Genomic DNA, 14142 nt, shown 5'->3' with positions numbered 1-14142 from the left:
CATAAAAAGAGTTAGAGGGGCGTCTCTGCATTACAGTAAGTGAATTGTGTGAAAAAAAAAATCCTATGAGACTACTAAATATGTTGAAGCTATCTTTCAGGAAATATTTTTGATATGTTTTTTCAGAAAAAGGCTGAAAAACTCTATCCAGCGTAAGAAAAACAGCTCTCTAGGGAAGTCAGAAGAGTAGCCAGAAGCTGCAAGAAAGGATTTTGGGGGGTGGGAAAGTTATATCTTTAATTTTGAGTTCTTTTTTGTGTCCCTGTTACCTTAGTTTATCCCTCACCTTGCAAATCTGAAAGAGTTCTCATGATATCCCACTTCAAGAGAAAGTAAAATGGCCAAGGAAAATCAGCTAAATTATTATAAGATCATCACCACCATCATTTTAGTCATTGTCTGTAACCCTGTAGCATTTCAAGGAAACTGTTCAAGGGAAAAGATGACATAAACAAGCAGCCTCTTCCACATGTTTCCAACCAATACGTTCCTGAGTTTTCTTTTGCCAGTTGGGCTCACAATACTTGCCGATGTCATCGACCTTGTTTTAGGTCTCTTTTGTGGATGCTTTTTATCAAATGGGAGCCATTCTATGACTGCTTTGCCTGTCCCCTGCCATCAGTCCTTCTTGCTATGTAACCAGCCGATTTCCATTTCAATTCTTTTACTCTCTTGATGATATCGTATACTTTCATTTGTTCTTTAATCAATGTGCAGGTCTTTCTATCTTGTCTTATGATGCCGAGCCTGTATTTTTGCATGGCTCTTTTGTGCCACTCATAGCTTTTGTATTGATTGGGAGGTTAATGTTTCACCGGCATATGTTAGGGCAGGTAGCACACACTGATCAAAAAATTTTCTCTTTAGGCATAGGGGGAGGTTGTTCTTGAAAATAAATAAATATTTCATTATAAAATACGAGAGCTCAGCTCAGCTAAATACTTGATTCCATAAGACAGATTCAATGAATTTATTTGGTGACATTTATTTTAGCTGACTTCAGCAATGTTTTGACTTTTCTTTTATCTCTTCTTGGTTGTTTGCTTCAGAAAACAAATAGTTTATTTCTGATTTTTTTTCTTTCTTTTTTATGTAGGCAATGTAGCCACCCTCATTTCTTTCTTTGACATCTTTGCTGTGCTTTCCACTCTATAGTCTTCGGTGGGGAGGATTGAAAAGCCCCACAGCCCCCACGCAAAAAACACATATAAGTTTGAGTCAAACTTTAAATCCAATGATGGTTGAGTAGTTTTGAAATCAGGCGCAATGTGCTTGCCCAACCATAGCTCAAACTAAAGCTTAAGCCTTTTCTTACATTTTTTTTTGAAGAAAGTATTTTAAGACATATCCGTCACTTTAGACAGGTTTATGCACAAGATGATGTGGTGGGCTGCTGTTAAAATTATTCAACGTTATACACCACTGCACTCAAATTTCAACTATTTTTCCTTGGATCATTATGTAAACCATGAAATATTGCCAACATTTTCAGAATGTCCAATATATTAGGAACTTGGTGTTGTACCTTTTTGCACAATAGGGATATTCTGAAGCTTAAAAACAGAATTTTCTCTATATTTGAGACAGAAAACCTCTACTTATTTACCTGGAAATAAGTTCGATTAAACATTCTGGCACCTTATGCTAAGTAGATGAGCATTAGAAAATAACATCTTGCATTTTAGATTTAGAAAAAAAACTGTGGAACAGGGTCAATAAAAGTACTGTATTTTTGGTAAAATAACATTCAATTGCTTGGTAGAGCAAAATACAGAATTTTGGCTAGACTCCACACTTCTAGATTTTGGCCTGGAAAATCAAGGAAATGGAATCTCGGTCTATGGTTATCTTAGATATTATCATGGGGCACATTTATTAAGCCACCAATCATAGCTCTTATGAGGTAAACTTATGAGGTAATCTTAACAACTGGCTCTGCGCAGATCCTTTGAAAGAGGTGTTTCCGAATAGTAGGTGCACATATAACAGAATGATAGAGTTGGAAGGAACCTTGGAGGACTTCTAGTCCAACCCCCTGCACAAGAAGGAGACCCCATACCATACCATTCCAGATAAGTGGCTGTCCAGTCTCTTCTTAAAAGCCTCCAGTGATGGAACACCCATAAGAAACATCTTTTTTTTTTTTTTTTGAATCGTTGAAGCAGCTGCTCAAATTGTTGAAGAAGTTATCACAGCGGCTTTGGAAGATTCTCTCTGCTGTTTCCCCATGATGGGTGTTGGCCCAGCAGTTTATTTTCTGAGAGGCATTTGTGCACAACTTTGCAATGGATTCTGAAGCATCTCTTTCAAAGGGTTTGCGCAGAGCCCTATTGAATTGACTGCGTTCAATTGGAAAAGGATGATTTTGATCACTGAATTATTCAAGGTTCCTTTTTTTAAAGGAGTGTATTATCATCACCCTGTTTGGCAATCCCGCTTTGCTCCCATGCGTTCGCATCTGCTTTCTTTGAAGTTTATGAATGAAGCTGTATATAATGAAAAGAACAGACTGCAAACAGAGGCTGCAGTTCTGTTCTGATTTACTCAGTGTGTTGTATTTCCTTTAATGGAATGCTTTCTAGTGTCCCGTTAAATGAAATACAACTTACATTATCCAGTAATAATAAATACAATATCCAGGAGGCATTTAGGGTTTCTAATGAAAGGTCTGACTGTTCTCATGCAATCTTGAGTTGGAAAGCAGCGGTAAGCTTCAGCCACCAATTCCTGTCTTGGGAAGTATTGGCTGCCATTTGCTCCTACACATGCTTCTTGGTGCAGTACTTGAAATTCTCATCCCTTTGGTTTGCTTGGCCTCTTTCCTTTTGCAAATTATCTAAACAATAATACTTCTCTGAGTTCTCGGGCAGTTCCAAAGAGCCCGAAAGGAATATGCTCCAGGCATCCTGCATTGGTCAAAGGGTTAAATCTTCTCATATAAAGGGCCTAATCGATTGATCTATCTATTACATCATGTAAGGTGACATTCTGAAACACAGGAAATAATAATTCCATCCCTAATTCCTCTGGTTGAGGTGGGGGGGGAATGGATTTCTGGCAATATTTTTGTTTCAAAAGGCACATCTTAAATTTGCTGCCATAGGCTTTCACAGAACAAGAAGCCTTAATTACTTTTGAATCACTTCTCAGATCTTCACAAAGCCAATGAAAATTGCTTTCTGCAGCAAGACTGAATAAAAAAGATTGACCAAATTAAATGCTGCAGCTGTCCTAATATGGTAATAACAACGAGTGCCTTAGTTTTTAGCACTTCTTAAAATCAAAATGAAACTACAGACTCTTTAATCAGATTAAAGGTGAAAGTTGGCAAAACTGTTCCATGTCAGGAAGTACATCACAGAACCCCAAATTTCAAGTCATTCAACTAATGAGCTTCATTTTTATAAGTTACAGAGGTTCAAGAGCTGTAATAATTACTTTTTAATTACTTGTTTGCTACTCAGTTAAAGGGCCACATCTCAGCATCTTTATTCCTCTCACTCATATTATACATAGTACTTCTATGTACAACCATGCTGAAGTGTTTATTTGAAACTAAAATGTTTAAGAGCCATGGCTGTGCAATGCAATATTGCAGGCTAACTCTGCCCATAGCCAGCAGTCCGATCCTGGCTCAAGGTTGACTCAGCTTTTTATCCTTTTGAGGTGGGTAAAATGAGGACCCAGATTGTTGGGGGCAATATGCTGACTCTGTAAACCACTTAGAGAGGGCTGTAAGGCACTATGAAGCGGTATATAAGTCTAAGTGCTATTACAATAGAATGGAATGGAATGGAATGGAATGGAGTGGAGTGGAGTGGAGTGGAATGGAATGGAGTGGAGTAGAATAAATAGAATAGAATAGAATAGAATAGAATAGAATAGAATAGAATAGAATAGAATAGAATTTTTTATTGGCCAAGTGTGATTGGACACACAAGGAATTTGTCTTGGTGCATATGCTCTCAGCGTACATAAAAGAAAAGATACGTTCATCAAGAATCATAAGGTACAACACTTAATTATAGTCATAGGGTACAAATAAACAATCAAATCATATTAGCAAACAGTTAATATAAATTGTAAGGATACAAGCAACAAAGTTACAGTCATACAGTCATAAGTGGAAGGAGATGGGTGATGGGAACGATGAGAAGATTAATAGTAGTGCAGACTTAATAAATAGTTTGACAGTATTGAGGGAATTATTTGTTTAGCAGAGTGGTATTGGTATTAGCTGGATTTTTTTTTTTAAATAGACATAACTATGCAAACATACACCTTCTACCCAGACCATCCTCAGCCAACTGAATTTGCCTACAAATGGCAGATCTGCTTCTTTATTGCTCTCTAACTTTACATAAGATTGCCTTGTGAAAGCATTAATTGGGCAACATTAACTGATTGCTCAAACAAGCAAATCAGTGCGAGCCTGAAGTAGCTGATATGATTTACTTTTTAATCCTTTAAATTAATAGAACTGATTAGAATCAGTTTTAAAATATAAGAGGTAAAAAATGGCAACTTCAGTAAGGCCAATTAAAACGGAGCATTGAGCAAATCTGAACTTCCTTTCTTGTATAAAGAAAAACAAATCAGGCTTCCAAAGAACTTTTTTTTTAAAAAAAAAATGCTCTTCTTGTAATGACAAGTATCTAAGATGTGTGCTGGGGATAGATTTACACAGAGGTTTGTATGTGTAGATGTGTGTTGTTTTTATGGGTTAAAGGTTTAAATTAGTTTTCATTTATTCTTTAAATTGTCATCTTTGAAAGGTTAGTGATGATGTAATATTTAACTATAACTTTACATTACCCTAACCTTTCAGTTCTGACAATCTGAAGACTAAGTAGACCATTTCAGAGGTTTATGTCCATAAATAAATGAGTAGGTATGCTTAATGTAAATGCATAAATATAATTTCCTATTAGTCCTTTTTTCTTTGGATAGTTGTCCTTATGGAAAGGTCAGCAGTGATGGATTGTACATTGTCACTGAATATAAAATGTGCTCCATAGAGTTCTATTATTTCCTCTTAAAAGAAACATGATTTATTAAAGCATCAAAATATTTGCTCAAGGGCTTCAGTATATAAAATACATTGCCTGCATTTAACTACCTTCCTTGAAGGATGGTCAGAAATGAGTCAATCTATGGTGTTATTTGGTGATCTTGCAAGAAATAAATAAATACAATTATTTTAAAATGTGGTGTCAAAATTAGGTGTTTTCACTTTCCTTACTGATCAGGGACAGCCAACACTGGAAAGTCTTTCTCCCTAGTTGAACAAGGTGTTTAACATGAAATCTTGGAGTTGTCATTTTCTATGGTCCATCCCAAAGTTTTTTAGAATGGAAATCTCTGAGCAAGAGATCAATACAGGTACAATACCTGTATCAATTCACGGACTCCTCGACTTACAACCCCAATTGAGCCCATCATTTCTGTTGCTAAGCGAGATAATTTGTTAAGTGAGGTTTGCATCCATTTTATGATTTTTCTTGCCATAGTTAAGTGAATCACTGCACTTGTTAATTTACTAGCACAATTCTTAAGTAAATCTGGCTTTGCTTGTCAGAAGGTCGCAAAAGGCAATCTCAGGATAATGCAGACTCCGGGACACTACAACCATCATAAATATGAACCAATTGCAAAGCGCTTGAATTTTGACACACACACACACACAACCTGTGAGGATGCTGCAATGTAAGTGTGAAAAATGGTCATAAGTCACTTAAAAAAAAAAAAAAACCTTTGAACCCTTCCATTCATAGCCAAGAGATTACCAACAGTCGGCCATTCAGGTTATCATCAGAAGATCTTGTTCCTAATACTTGCTTTTGATTCTCGTTGAAACCAACTGAGGATTTCACAAATGGATATATGGCTGCTATGAAATTCTACCTTGAAAATAAAACATGCGTTATAATCTCCTTTCTCATTACCTTGATACAAGAGTGGCAGATTTTGATCCTTCCACAAGCTTTTCCAGCCATTACCATTCTCTTCCATTAATACTAAGCACCTTCTCCACGATGAAAAAAATAAAGTCTCCTTGAAGTCATAGTTGAGTTTTGGTGACTCTCTGGGCCTATTTGGCAATTCAGGAGCATGTTTGCCATTGCCTTCTAGGATTTCTTTTTCATTTGCTATTCTAGTTTGTCACCCAGAATTTCCTGGGTGTTCTCCAATCTCACAACTAACCAGATCTGATTCTTCTTTGTTTTTCAGCATTAGCTAAACACAAAAAACTTCTCTGCATCTTTTTTACCAGGCTGCAGGAGATTCATTTAGTGAAGTGCTGACTGGCTAAAAAGTTTAAATTAATTTATCAAATGAGCCTTTGCTCCTGCTATCATTTGGCTTCAGCTGTCCTCTGGGATAGAAAGCTCACAGCTTGGTGGTCAATGGAGAATATATGTTTGGTAGAACTTTCACCTCCATGCAAATGTAAGAATCCTCTCAGGGTTTATACATGATCACTCTGTTAATCTTGCCTCTTTTAAGATAGCCTGTGTTAGGTTGCTCTGGATATTCCTGTTTGCTTGCTTGATATGGAAGCTGGTGTGATTGCATTTTATTTATTTTTACTTCAAATTTATATACCGCCCTTCTCCCTAGGGACTCAGGGAGGTGTACAGCCAAGTAAAAACACATAAATACATAATACATAATACATAAATTAAGAACAGTTTAAAAGGAAATATCTCAATTTGGCCCAAAATTTAAAAAGACAAATCATTTAAAAGGATTTGTTAGGCCAGCCCGGCTTGTTGGAAAAGGAAAGTTTTAAGGGCACGGCGGAAGGCACGGAGGTCTTGGATTCTCCTTATCTCTGGGGGCAGTTGATTCCAGAGGGTGGGAGCCCCCACAGAGAAGGCCCTCCCCCTGGGGGTCACCAGCCTGCATTGCTTGGCTGATGGCACCCCGAGGAGGCCCTCTCTGTGGGAGCGCATGGGTCGATGGGAGGTCGTCGGTGGCAGAAGGCGGTCTCGAAGATAATTTGCGTTTGGGGTACTTTTATTGCTCTTTGCTATTTAGAAAAACCAGCTATTTATTTCCTTCAAACATGCCTAATTGCACCTCTATTCCATACAGGTTATATCATCACCATCATCATGACCAAGAGGCTATAAATGCTGATTTTACAGTATTAGTCTAGTAGTGAATGTTCACAGCATCCTACTAAAATGTTTGGGAGCTCTTAGAAGATTCTTGTCTTTGAAAATGGATGGATTATTTCTGGGGGAGCAAAAGAGATGAGGTGGCCCATGACTCAACTAGCAGTGAAATTTTTAAAAAAGGTAAACAAAACAATCTAATACATAAATTTACTTGCAATTTGGACTTGGCTCCCTTTTTTAATGCTTCTGCTGTTCTCCACCCCCACGGCACCCCCAGTTAAAGATGGCACCTACTGATTCTACTGTTGTTCTCCACAGAATATTCATTAGTGTTTTCCAATGGTGGGGGGGACATTTTAGAATAAAGTGGCCTGTGACCTCATTCTGAGTTAAAAGAAAGAGGGAAGGAAGGAAATGGGCCAGTTTATTATACTTTTGTGTATTATATTTGTCAATTACAACCATGTATAAATGTGGAGTTTAACATTTTGCTTTAGAAAAAAAAACTTGCTGTAAAGTGGCTTACTGTATAGTCTTTCTAGAAAGCTTGTAAACATCAGGCTCATTTCATACTTTTGGTCATAAAGAGAATATTTATGACACCTCCAGTGTTGTTTTATGTTCTTATTTGAGACACAAAGAGATAAACACAGATTTACTGATGTTTTTGAAATTAACAACCTTGCCGGTCAGTTAAATTTGCATAGCAGAAGAGTGAAGGTGGGATACCCAATCATTTATTTATTTATTTATTTATTTATTTATTTATTTATTTATTTATTTGTTTGTTTGTTTGTTTGTTTGTTTGTTTGTTTGTTTATTTATCGGATTTGTATGCCGCCCTTCTCCCAAAGGACTCTGGGCGGCTCAGAACAATAAGAAACATAAAATACAAAAGTTAAAAGACAAATTAAAGCAGAATATCTAATAAATAAGGTTAAATGTGGGAATACAAATTCAAATTTAAGATTTAAGAATTTAAAAAGCTACAAAATCAATTTAGAGTCAACCCAGGCCGCCCGTTGGAAGAGCCAGGTCTTCAAGGCCCGGCGGAAGGTTCGGAGGTTGGGGATTATCTGGAGCTCCAGGGGCAACGTATTCCAGAGGGTAGGGGCTCCCACAGAGAAGGCTCTCCCCCTAGGAATCACCAATTGACATTGTCTAGCCGAAGGTACCCTGAGGAGGCCAACTCTGTGGGAGCGAACTGGGCGATGGAAGAGCTACCAGTGGCAGGAGGTGGTCTCGCAAGTATTCTGGTCCTAGGCCACGTAGGGCTTTAAATGTGATCACCAGCACCTTGAATTGCATTCGGAAGACAACAGGGTCTTCCGGTTATAACTTATTTTTTTATACATACAAAACACTGGCATGAGTTGATTTAAATGGTCTGCAGAAATAAACAGTGTTGACTTTAGCCAAAAACAGGCTGTCTTTAACCGCATTTCTGTTTTGTGGTGTGGGAACAAAGATTCTTGGGTTACACTCGGAAAAAAAAACAACCAAATCTAAAGGATAAGGAATTCCAGAGGGGCGAGGGTGGATTTTTTTCCTATCTTTACTTTTTTCAGAAGGTGCCTCTGTGCAGCTTTATAGGCCAAAGTGCTGTTTTCTAGTCTGTTGTGTGGATTTAGTTTATGTGGTTAGTTGATGGTATATTGTGCAAAGCCAGACAACCAGACTTATTCAAGAAACCATTCTCCATTTAATGATGGATTTTCATTTTTATTTTTTTTTAATTTGATTTATATGCCGCCCTTCTCCGGAGACTCAGGGCGGCTTACAATGCGTTAAGCAATAGCCTTCATTCTTTTGTATGTTTTTTTTATACAAAGTCAGCTTATTGCCCCCACAAACTGGGTCGTCATTTCACCTACCTTAGAAAGGATGGAAGGCTGAGTCAACCTTGAGCCTTGGAGAGATTCGAACCAGCAGAAATTGCAGGCAGCTGTGTTAATTACAGGGTGCACTAAACCCCTGTACTATCAAGGCTCTTTTGTACAAACATACCGCATAGCTGGATAAAGTAAATGTTTGATCAATCTCCCAATAAAGGAGAATAAATTACATTTTTCTCATACTGATAAATTACATTTTTCTCATACTGATATTAACAGCAGCTTTGGATCCAGCCAAATCATTCTGTGCACAACATTACTGGATTGAATCTTTACATCCCCTTGTGCAGAACGGAAATATTAAGACTCCTTCAATTTGATAAGTGAGCTTCTTTAACACCATCTAGGTGTAATTACTCCTATTTCTCCTGCCGGGGCAGGAAAACAGTCCAACATTAAAAGTCCATTTGCTTGGAGTAGCCTCCTGATTTAGTCAGACAATTCTTCCACCAAGTCCCCTTCCTTGCCAGTCGGGGAACCGAGGACCAATTGGCAGCCAACAGGCTCTTTCTCAGGCTGACCCGGGAAGGGCCCCCTCCCAGAGCCTGCCGGGGCCGCGATCAGGGCCGCCCTTCTGCATGAACTGCGCAAAGTGGTTGGTGACAGACAAGGTGGTGTCGATGAAGTGGTTGACACAGTTGGCCAGGCAGGTCTCAGTCCAGGAATTGAGCTTGGAGCTGGGCTTGTCCAAGCACTTCTCCCAGCAGGCCTCCATGAAGGTGTGGACCTGGGCCGTGAGTCATGCCTGCTGCTCCTTGGCTGCCACCAGCCGCTGCAGCTCCACCACCTCGGCCTCTTGGATCATGCACAGTCTTGGCAATCATGCGCAGTACCCTGTTCCATTTACTACAATTCTGGTCCAAAGTATGACACTTCCCATACACTTTTACATCTTCCCTCTATGCTTGATCAATTCTACCTCAGAGGGCCTTTATCTCATGTAGTTCACAAAGGAGCTATATTTTGTGAACAGAAAGATATCCCATTGTGCCTTCTTCAAAAAATATGATTCTCTACACTTTAGAGAGGCTGAAATCACCTCACACAATGCATTCTAACTGTGTGATTTACTCTAAGTGAACCTGGGGATAAGTATAGGAGGTCCTGGATACAAGGGCAATTCTAGGTTATCTGTATGTCTCCATGCCAAAATCTCATGGATAATCACAGGAGCGACTCTTGGACCCTGACAGTATAGTTGCTGTAGGCCTTGAAACCTTGGAGGGAAAATTTATGATAGGTCCACCTTCCCATAGCAGCCTAATTAGGTCTCAATAATACACATCAGTTCTACTTACACATTGATCTCTGAGCATACTCATTAACCTCATTAATAACATTAATGGACAGATACAGTCCTATTTCCTACAGACCTGACAAAAGCAGCAACCGCCTAGTGATTTGGTTTCCCAGAAACACACTGGACATACTAAAACTGGGGCTAGGTATGGAATATGCTATAGTAAAATGAATTGTGTAGCTCATTTTTTTTAATTGCTACTCACCTTAATCTGGTGATTCACGGAAGTAGATAGCAGTAGCAATAGCACTTAGACTTATATACCACTTCATAGTGCTTTTACAGCCCTCTCTAAGTGATTTACAGAGACAGCATGTTGCCCCCAATAATCTGGGTCCTCATTTTAACAACCTAGGAAGGATGGAAGGCTGAGTCAGCCTTGAGCTGCTCAGAATCAAACTCCTGACAGCAGTGAGTTAGCCCGTGATACTGCATTCTAACCACTGTGCCACCACAGCTCCATTTGTTTTGTTTTGTTTTTAGTAATGTGAGGAAACGTGCATACAAAAAGTCATAGATACTGAAAATATGATTATTCAGAAGGAAGGAGGGAAAGGATCCAATGATGTTGCACAGAACAGAAAAGAAGAAACTAGAGTCATTTTTGCTTGTTTATCCCCTGCCATTAAAAGGCTCATCAGCAATTTCCTCCTTTTATCATTAGTTATTTTTTGTTGTATTGGACAATATATCAATTTCCAGATGAGCTGTATTCACATGAATATCCCTTTGGGGATAGGTATTAATAATATTGAAGTGGTGGATAGCTTCTTCCTTTTAGGATCAATGATCAACAATAAACAAGCTGTCAAGAAATACACAGCAGATTAGCACTTGGTAGAATAGCCATGAAGGCATTGGAAAAGATATTCAAATTCTGTGATATGTCTATAACTACGAAGAGAAGAATTGTGCAAGCCATAGTACTTCCTGTGACCCTCTGTAAATCAGATTTTAAAGAAGCAGAATATGAAGCGTATTGAAGCTTCTAAATTTTGGATTGGAGAAGACTCATATTCAGCCAACAAATGGATCCTCAAACAAACCCAGAATTCTTACTTGAGATATGAATGATCAGGCACAAATTGTTCTATGCCAAACACAGTAGGCAAAGACTTAGCTTTCTGGACAAGGCTTTAATGCTGGAAAGATGGAAGCGAAGAGAGGAAGAGAAGACACCTAGCAGCAAAGTGAATTGATTTAGATACAGTGATGATCACAGGAAGTCCTGTGAAATATTTTCTATCTTCCTCTAATGCAGGGGTCTGCAACCTTAAATACTCAAAGAGCCATTTGGACCCGTTTCCCACAGAAAAGAAAACACTGGGAGCCACAAAACCTGGGTGGGCATGGCCAACTCAATGTCACTCACTTCCACCAGTCACATGACCCCCCCCCAGCCACGCCTACCCAGCCGGTCATTAGGGCAGAGAACCAGTTGTTAAAAAACACCGGGAATCACAAAACCCTTTTGATCTCTCTCTATCCCTCCCTCCCCCCCTCTTCCTCTCTCCCCACCTCTCTCTCTGTATTTCTCTATGTTTCTCTCTCTCCTCCTCTCTCTTTATCTCTCTGTCTCTGCCCCAGCCACTTCTCCATCACCCGCTGTCGCCGTTACCTTCTCAGGCCAGGCAAGGAGCGACTGGGAGGGGAGGGCAAGGGGCAGGGCCAGCCAGTGGTGGTATCACCCGACAGGGAGCCACAGCAGAGGGCCCAAAGAGCCGTATGCGGCTCTGGAGCCACAGGTTGCTGACATCTGCTCTAGTGTGTTGGGAAATGTTTCTCACGCACCATTCCTTGGAAGTGTGAATGAAATAGTCTTCCCTATGTTTCACGGCCCCTCAGTGTCATGGGGGGGGGAAGGGTTTCTCTTAGACTTATGGGCAGCCTCAAGCAAACTAACATCTCCAAAGCTGATTTCCTTTGTCTGAGAGATTCAGAGTGTTAACACCAGAATAAGATATAGCTTCAAGCTAGGTAGCTGCTTTGTTTTTCTGCACTTTTTAATGATCAGGCTAATCAATAATGTCTTTTTCATTTATTAGACACTGGGAAAAAAATGCCTGTTAACTTACAAGTACAAAATCTTGCAGGTAGTGTCTCTGTTTGCTTAGAATATATTGATCCAGTGGCTTAGTCAAAAGTTAGGCAGCTCACTGTAAACAGTTTTTGAGATTTGTGGTTTTATCTGCTAATTCAAAACAAAAAATTAAACTCCAATCAATAGTATGGATTGTTCCCTCTTTAACACGTTATTCAAAGAAATACAAATAAATGTATTTAGATCCTTTTGCAATATAGATTTATGTATCCATCTACAATGTTTCATTATTTATTTTAGCAGCACTTGAACTGCAAACCCTTTTGTACATTATTTAGGGCTATTAAATATGAAACACAAATCTAAATATTTAATAAACTCTGCACCTCAGTACTCTCAAGGATATTAGGATTTTCTAAACCACACACACTTCAGAGGCAAGACTGCTGATTTGTCCTTCCTTAGCCTTTTGTCACAACTGAAAAAAATGCTGCCTAAATGCTGGCCTTTTAGCATTTTATTTTGTGTGTGTATGTGTGTGTGTGTGTGTGTGTGTTTAAGATAGTTTCATTTAGCTAAGACGTAAAACAAAGCTCAAAAGAGGATGGCTCTATTACTATGAATGAAGTGAGGCAGGTTGAACTGAAATAAAACACCGAAAACAACTGAACCTCCAAGTCAACACCATACTTCTTTTAAATTTATTCTGTTTACTCACTTCAAAGGCACTTAATAGGAGATGCTGCGTGATTAAAACAGATTCATTTGCAAGAAAAGGAAGGATAGAGATTATGGATGCTTACTATTGCCATGCATAGATAAGCACATCCATCTTTATCTGTGGCAAGAATGACCAAGCTGTAAAGATCAGTCAGGTAATGCAAAAATCTTGTAGGATCCCCATTTCCCTAACCTGAGGCATGTTACTCATTCCAGATTAACTGTAGATATAATCTCTTAACTAGGTGAGCACTCAACACACAGGTGGACAGGAGGAAAATCACTTGTTGTCCTATGGTGGCTAACTGATAGTGGCATCTGACTTCTCTTTCCTATTGGTCCAATTTCCATCCTGTCCTCTGTAGGGAATGACAGGGACCTTCTGAAAACAATTTATTTATTTATTTATTTATTTATTTATTTATTTATTTATTTATTTATTTATTTATTTATTATTAAAATTTATATGCCGCCCTTCTCCCGAAGGACTCGGGGTGGCTCACACAAATAAAACAACAACAATAACACCTAAAATCAATATGAAAATTAAAATCCCCAAAATTAAAACCTCATAGTTGATCAGGGAGTTTGCTGGAACAGCCATGTCTTCAGGCCAGCGTGAAAAGTGCGGAGATCGGGAGCCGTCCGGAGCTCGGTGGGTAACCCATTCCAGAGGATCAGTGCGGCCACAGAGAATGCCCTCATCCTAGGGGTCACCAGCCGACATTGTCTGGCTGACGGCACCCGGAGGAGGGCGACTCTATGTGAACGCACTGGGCGGTGGGAGGCCGGTAGGAGGTGGTCCTGCAAGTATCCCGGGCCCATGCCATGTAGGGCTTTATAGGTCAATACCAGCACCTTGAAGCAGATCCAGAAGGCCACCACAATTGTATAAGGTTTATGATTGTTTTTTCCTTTTAAAATATATCCTATCACAGTGATGGCTAACCTTTTTGCCATCATGTGCCAAAAATGGGGGGAGCGCAGGGGGTCATGCGCATGTGTACCCTCACCCATAATTCAATGTGCCCCATCCCCCCCGAACTGCCCCCGCTTTTGGCA

At 39.3% G+C, this 14142-nt stretch overlaps 1 pseudogene; it reads right to left on the bottom strand.

Annotated features, from left to right (window-relative positions):
- Window positions 1–9530: 9530 nt before the first annotated feature.
- LOC132711053 (mitochondrial import inner membrane translocase subunit Tim8 B pseudogene) lies at window positions 9531–9824 on the bottom strand (annotated as a pseudogene).
- Window positions 9825–14142: the final 4318 nt, after the last annotated feature.

This window comes from Pantherophis guttatus, chromosome 1 (assembly GCF_059756535.1).
Source record: "Pantherophis guttatus breed Tessera chromosome 1, ASM5975653v1, whole genome shotgun sequence".
NCBI lineage: Eukaryota > Metazoa > Chordata > Lepidosauria > Squamata > Colubridae > Pantherophis > Pantherophis guttatus.
The sequence above is the reverse complement of the archived record's forward strand: the minus strand, read 5'-3'. Positions and strand labels throughout refer to the sequence as shown.